The sequence below is a fragment of the Fistularia commersonii genome, chromosome 1 (genome assembly GCF_037954325.1).
Source record: "Fistularia commersonii isolate RoL2024-O1a breed Wild chromosome 1, RoL_Fcom_v1.0, whole genome shotgun sequence".
NCBI classification, from domain to species: domain Eukaryota; kingdom Metazoa; phylum Chordata; class Actinopteri; order Syngnathiformes; family Fistulariidae; genus Fistularia; species Fistularia commersonii.
Window position 1 is genome coordinate 20,639,487 of NC_141284.1, and position 7,615 is coordinate 20,647,101.

The following is a 7,615-nucleotide window of genomic DNA, read 5'->3' on the forward strand; positions in this document are numbered from 1 at the left end:
GTCACTTGCAGTGGTCTGCATGCTGATCCGCGGCAACCAATGACGTCCAAAGGACCTTTGGGGTCGGCCGTGGATGTCCACGCAAGGGCGGCAGCTTCTTCTGCATCCTAACTTCTCGTCATCTTTCCCTCCAGCCTTCATTCTCCTCCCTGGTCTTCCTTCTAGACCTCCAGCATGCTTCCACCCAAGTCTTCACCATCTCTCCTCTGTCCAAACCGTCCAAGTGTGACTTTATCTCCTGAACATCTCACATGTGCTGTCCCTCTGATGGACCCCTTCCTGATCCTCTTCATCCCCCTCGCTCCCTGAGAGGAACCTCCAACATTTTCATCTTTGAAGCCTCCAGCTGTTCCTCCTGTCTTCTCCTCAGCGTCTCCAAACCGGACACGGCGGCTAAACCCACCTCCATCTTCTCCAGCTTTTCTTTTTACACCGGCTGATGATCTTTCTTCACACCTGAGTGTGGGGTCACACCGATCGATCGTTCTCTCACAACCAGAAGATCGATTCTCTGGGCGTGTTTGGGCACAGGTGGAGCAGCTGAGCTCCACAGAGAAGGTCCTTACCTTCCAGGAAGCTCACGTCCTGGATCCCTGGCTTGTCCTTTACACCGGATTCCGGCTCTTCCGTTGGACTTTGTACATCCAGATGGTGGAGCAGAAACTGCGGCCGAGATCCGACGGATCATCCTCACGGTGCCGAGCCAAGAACCACCACTGACCTTCACCCGATGAAAGCAGCTGATCAGCCTTGTCCTGATGGCGGAGCGAGTATTCGTGACGCACTGTTTAGAATATTGATAGTATCTGGAGTTCCACGCAGATCCAAGTATCGCACTGAAGTGCAAATTAACGATGCATTCATCTGAGCTCTCCGGAGCTTCAGCAGATAATGGACGGCGGGCTCTTGAAACCCCTCAAAGAAGAAAAAAAATTGGTCAAGTTCCAAAACTACCACAGAAAATAAAAGGATTTTTGTGTCGAAAAATGGCTTGTGCTTAAATAGCGCTTAAATATTCAAATAGGTGGATTTTAAAAAGCATTATTCATCCAAATTAAATAATAAGTTGGAAAACCAATGTTTTGCACACATCTCCTCACCTCCTCTCTGGTCCGCGGAAAATGTCTTTAAACGTTCGTCTTTGGTGCAGCTCATACGACGCCGTGCCTCACTCCCAACAGAGACTGTCAATTACACAACAGTCCTATATATTCCCAGAACACACGGGGATTCTGCACATCAGCTGATATTCTGCGCCAAATATCGATTTTCATATAAGTTTCATATTATATAAGTATATATCTATGTGTGTGTCTTTATATATAAATATACATGTATGTGTGTGCGCGTGTGTAAATATACAGGACTGTCTCTGAAAATTAGAATACTGTGATAATGTTCTTTATCTTCTGTAATGTAATTAAAAAAACAAAAATTACTTTTTCATGATATTCTAATATTTTGACATAGGATTTTTGAGTTTTCTTGAGATGTGAACCATGATCAGCGATATCAAAATAATAAAAGGCTTGCAATATTTCAGTTGATTTCTAATGAATCCAGAATGTATGACATTTTTGTTTTTGTAATTGCATTACAGAAGATAAAGAACTTTATCACAGTATTCTAATTTTCTGAGACAGTCCTGTATGTGTATACGCGTATATATGTGTGTGTTTCTAATTATATGTGTATATATGTATTCATATACAGTATGTATGTATATAAATACACATGTATTTGTATCTGTATATATATCTGTGTATGTAAATGTATCTGTGTATATGTATATATAAGTGTATATGTATACAGATACAATATATATGTATGCATATATGTACATTCGCACATATGTGTATATGTACAGGTGTGTATGTAAATATATGTGCTTATATATGTTTATATATACTAATACGTTGATATTCAGTGGGGAGATTAACGTTATCTGATATATATACACAGTGGGGAGAACGAGCATTCAATACACGGCTGATTTTTTAGCTTTTCCCACTTGCAAAGCATGTTGAGGTCTGTCATTTTTATCATTTTTTTATCACTTTGTTGCATGACATAAGTATTTGATCACCTACCAACCAGTAAGAATTGCAGCTCTCACAGACCTATCCGTTCTTCTTTAAGAAGCCCTCCTGTTCTCCACTCATTACCTGTTCAAACTGCGCCAGTTTGAACTCCTCACCTGTAGAAAAGACACCTGTCCACACACTCAAACAAACTCCAACCTCTCCACAAAGACCAAGGAGCTGTGTAAGGACATCAGGGATAAAACTGTTGTCCTGCACAAGGCTGGGATGGGATACAGGGCCATTGGCAGCTGCTTGGTGAGAAGGCAACAAATGTAGGCACAATTATTTGAAAATGGAATAAGATCAAGCCGATGGTCATTCTCCCTCGGTCTGGGGTTCCATGCAAGATCTCACGCCGCAGGGTATCAGTGATCATGAGGCAGGTGAGGGATCAGCCCAGAACTACACGGCTGGACCTGGTCAGTGACCGGAAGAGAGCTGGGACCACAGTCTCAAGGCAAACCATTACTTACACACTACGCCGTCATGGATTAAACTCCTGCAGCGCACGCAAGGTCCCCCTGCTCCAGCCAGCACAGGTCCAGGCTAACTTAAGTTTGCCAATGACCATCTGGGTGATCCAGAGGAGGAATTGAAGAAGGTCATGTGGTCTGATGAGACTAAAACAAAGCTTTTTGGTTCAAACTCCACACCCGTGTTTGGAGGAAGAAAAAGGATGAGCACAAGCCCAAGAACACCATAGTGGCCTCGCCGCTCTCCAGACCTGAACCCAATAGAAAATCTTTAGAGGGAGCTGAAAGCCCATATTGCAAAGCGATTGTGCCGAAACCTGAATGATCTGGAGAAGACGTGTATGGAGGAGTGGGCCAAAATCCCTGCTGCAGTGTGTGCAAACCTGGTCAAGAACGACTGGAAACAGATAATCTCTGTAATTGCCAACAAAGGTTTCTGAACTAAATATTAAGTTCTGTTTTTCTGATCTATCAAATACTTATGTCATGCAATGAAAAGCAAATTAATTACTTAAGATTCATACAATGTGTTTTTCTGGATTTTTGTTTTAGATTCCATCACTCTTAATTGAAGCATACCTATGATTAAAAATTACAGACCTCTACATGCTTTGCAAGTGGGAAAATCAGCAGTGTATCGAATACTTGTTCTCCCCACTGTTTATATATTAACGTTAAATTAGAATATGGATATGGAGGTCTGGATTTTTTCGGCTGTATTTGGGATTGAAACCAGGCAGTCGGGTGCGATGCTACCGAAGCGACAGTGGGTGGGAGGTGTCTCCCCGAGATGCCAGCCGTCTCCCCGAAGATGCAATTTAAAAAATGAACATCAAGACGGCTCTCGTCCGCACTGATTTCCCACCAAGTTGAATGCTTCTGGGGCGGTGAAGTTATTCAACGCAGCTTTACGAAAAACGATATGTTTTCCGTGTGGTGGCGGTGCAGTCGATCTACTTAAATCACCATGACACCTCAAATTTAAAATGTATCTATTCATAAAGCTTGAATAGACATTTGACGCAAGTATGGCGGTGGAGTATTTGGACGATGGCACCATCTTCAACCTCCCAGGAAGGAGCCCTGCTGGAAGGCTAACATCAGATCATCCCACCAAAAGCGCAACCAAATACCTTCAAAAGTATTTTGTCTTCTTGTGATATATTGTTATAATATAATATATCATAAAATATTATATATTGTTGTAGGAGAAGAAGGTCTGGAACCATCAGTGCTGTTTGATAAACACCATGTTTGTTGGATGATGTCTGCAATGAGAAGAATGGAGGGTCACAGTTTTTGAATAGAAAGTCAGTACATTGTGTATCGTCGGTTTGTGACTGCGAGGAGCGTCTCTGACGACTGCACCTGAACCCCCACCCGCCAACGCAGGCGGGCATGACAAACAAACGCCATTGCTTTGAATCCAGGCTTGGCTCGGGCGGAGCTCGGGGAGCCCGACCCCTCCTGCGGCTCCCTGATTGCGCCCCTTGACTAACCGTGGCCGCCCGGCCGTATAATGCACGGGCGGGGGGAGGTGGGGGGCACCCTGCCGTTTCCACAGAAAAGGCCTCCCTTCCTGGTTTTTCTCTCCAAAGCATGCAAAAACATAGCAGCGTCCCCGAGACGTGACCGAAAGCGTGTAATCCATCTTGTCAAGCCGGCATGTGTGGCCGCTGGTAGTCAAATTTGAGGCTTGCTAAAATGGTTGGGGGGTATTTATGAGCACACCAGTTCAGCATGGCTGCCCCAGTTTCCCCCCCTGCAGCTGCCTGACAATTTCTCTGACCGTTTTTTTTTTTTCGTAATCTCCCCTCATCTCCAAAACACATTGCAGCAAAGCTCGGTCCCTGCCTCCATCCAATCTCCCATCCTCCCAACAAACATCCTATTTTTAGTCAGGTAATAAGGTATCCAGTGAGCCCCATTATACCACATGTGATGAGATTTAAAGAGAAATATCAGTCATGTCTGCTTTGTAAGTATTGTGATACGTGTTTGGGCACCGTGACTTGGTGCCTGTTACGCCAGGTGGGTGCCGCAGTTTCATGACGTGGAGTTTCTGAGGAGGGGCTGCTGTCATGAACACGCAGCAGGAACGGGCCTACAGGAGAACATGTATGAGGTTTCGACAGGTCCGAGGATTCCTGGACGTCGCCGTGGTCACGACCTGTATCGAAGACCAGCCTTAACGTTTCACTGCGCCTCTGAGCAGGAAACGTAAAATGATCTGACAGTGGCGGGGGGTCGGCCATGAAACCCAAAACACGAAGCTCAGAAAAGCTAAAATGGCATCACAAGCAGACGCAGGGTGAGCCTAGGGCCATGTATGAAGATACAACTATTTACACGTCTGGAAAGTTTAGGGTCTCCAATGAACTTCCTGCATTTGTTTGGTGAACACGTGCTCATCCCAATGCGTCAACCGCATGACAAAGGGAGAACTTTACTTGAGCATCACATAGTGATGCATTGGAAGCCCATTCTCGACATTTTTCGATGAGCCATGGAGCATCGTGTTGTCATCAGTTCTTATCGAATCCAAAACAGAGTTTGTATTCCTACAAATTGCATTCCTCCACTGATTTTGTAACAGAAAACAGACATTTTGGAATAATTCCCATAAAGCTTTTTACTCAATGTCACAGGAGTGCGTTGCTTCATTGAAGTATAAATAATTAGAGAAACTTACTTCATAATTTGCAACCTTACATCGTAAAGTGAACTCAAATGTCTTTGACCTCAGTTCAACACATTCTTGGGATGATCTCTGTCCTCCACAGCTGACAGCTGCTGCAACCAAAAAGCAAATAGGACAAACCCAAATCAGGGCAGTTCCCTTGATGTCACAATGCCCCCCTCGCCCTGCCGCCACGCCACCGCCGCCGCCGCCGCCGCCGCAGCCCACCCCAAAACCGCCGTTGTAGGGAAAAAGGCCTCCTCTCATCCAAGTGTGAAATGAGACGGGATAGAAAGGGAGCGGACAGCGATGGGATCACCTGGATCTTTGAACAACCAGCAAACTAGCTTAGCTTCCTCGACTCATGCTGCACCGGTTTTAATACCAGCTGCCGGCGTCTCCGTCATCAGCGCCTCTTTCTACGAAAAACAATTCTGCTGTTTGGGTCAAGCATGCAAAGATGCTGCATCTAACCCTTCCTTTGTTTACTGCACATAAACCTTATTCAGTGCCAGCTACCCACCGACCCCAGACCCCCTTGGAAACTCTGAATGCTGCGTGTCATCCCTCCCCTCATGTTTTTTTCTCATCATCTGAACATTTCCTGTGCTATTACAGTGTATAACTCCTCCCTTGTTTCAGATGCACTCCATACCCTCGTGCTTCCTCCTCCTGCAACTGTGTTCTCCATCTGAATGTATATTGGCTCCCGCAGCCTCGCCGCCTCCCTCCTCTCCATCTATTCTGTCAGCCTGCTCTCCATTCCCCATGCAAGACTTTTGCAGATTTCTGGTGTTATGGCTCCGGTTAGACTTTATTTACCTCACCTGACCCTTTTACTCAGTGGACCGCTTCTCCTCCCCTAAGCTTTAAAGATTTAAGGTTTTGAAAACGACCCCAATTGTGCTCCATGGTTTCCGCGTTGCGGGCGGGTGTCGGCGGATGTGCAGAAAGCCGAGGAGGGAGACAGTTAGATAGGAAATGTGGTTCACAATGTAAGTTGGAGATAGATCTGTGAATGAATGTGTGAAAGTTAGGGGATTGCCGTACACTGGGAGCGCACACCCGGTACTGGTTCCGGCAATCGGTGAGGGCTTAAAAGCCATCGTTTTGAGCCTCACTGGTTGCCAGATCTTTCGCCAATTTCCCTCAGTCTTCCCCATTGACTCGATTCCCCCGGCGCCGTAAAACCATGCATTTCTGTCCAGGCCTCCCTTCTCTGTGTATGCTACCGCCTTCCACCTGGCCACCTGGCTTCCTGTTCCTGACCAGGTTTCCTCTCTCACTGATGTATGCCAGCACCTCCTGCCTAGCCGCCCATGATCCAACCGGGCTTCCCTTGTTGGTGTATGCTAGCACCTTCCGCCAACCGGCCCGTCCCCAACCGGGCTTCCTCAAGTCGATATGTACTCTAGCACCTTCCGTCTAGCCGCCCGGGACCCAACCGGGCTTCCCTTGTCGATGTATGCTACCGCTGTAGCCTAGTTTCCTGTTTCTGCCCTGCTTCCCCCTACCCGGTCCGAACCTGTTCATTGGGCGAAGCGAGCTTGCTGTTTTGAACCCAGTCCATCTTGGTACAAAGTCCTGTGCCGAAATCCGTAACACAGAATGCTTGTACATCTCTATAATACATGTGAATAGCTGTATTTCTGTATATGACGTGTGACTGAGAACGAATGAATTTGTCGCTCCTGATGAATCTCATCAAATCTGGATGTTAAGTAGACATTGCTCTAAAAAATTTATTCGATGGACGTGGATGGATGGAATGCGTTGCCATTTTGCTGATATCCCCGTGTCTCCTTGGAATCTGTAAGCGGCTTCAGAGCACAATGAGAAAAGCAAATATAGGGCGCGCGTTGAGCTCCAGAACCCTCCCGGTGCAGCGCGACCCGGCCCGGTCCGATGGCATATGGTGTTTTCTGCTCTGCCAATCAGCTCTCCAAGGCCCTCCTTCTAAAATTGTATCGGGAGAGACATTGGCTTCCATTCAGAAACTGAGGATTTGGGGGTTTCGACTTTCCAAATCCGGTGATCTCATGTAGGAGCTATTGCCGCCACGCAGGGGAGTGTGCCACTTTTTGGAGCACTTTTGCCCCATTTTCAATAGACCCTCTGGGTGCATTGTGCAGCGTATTCATGTCAGGCTGCAGCTGAGGAAATTAATACATGTTTTTCACAACGTCATCTGAAGTAAATAATTATCCTATATAGCATAAACTTTATACCCCGCATAAAATCGGACAAAAGCCGGGCGAACGAAGATTGAAAACAGTCCTATTCCACTGCGGTCGGCCTCCTCTTGGCTCCAGTCGAGGTCCATTTAGAAGGAGAGCGGTCAACTCACAATTTCCATCAGCGCCATCCTGAGTGGGAAG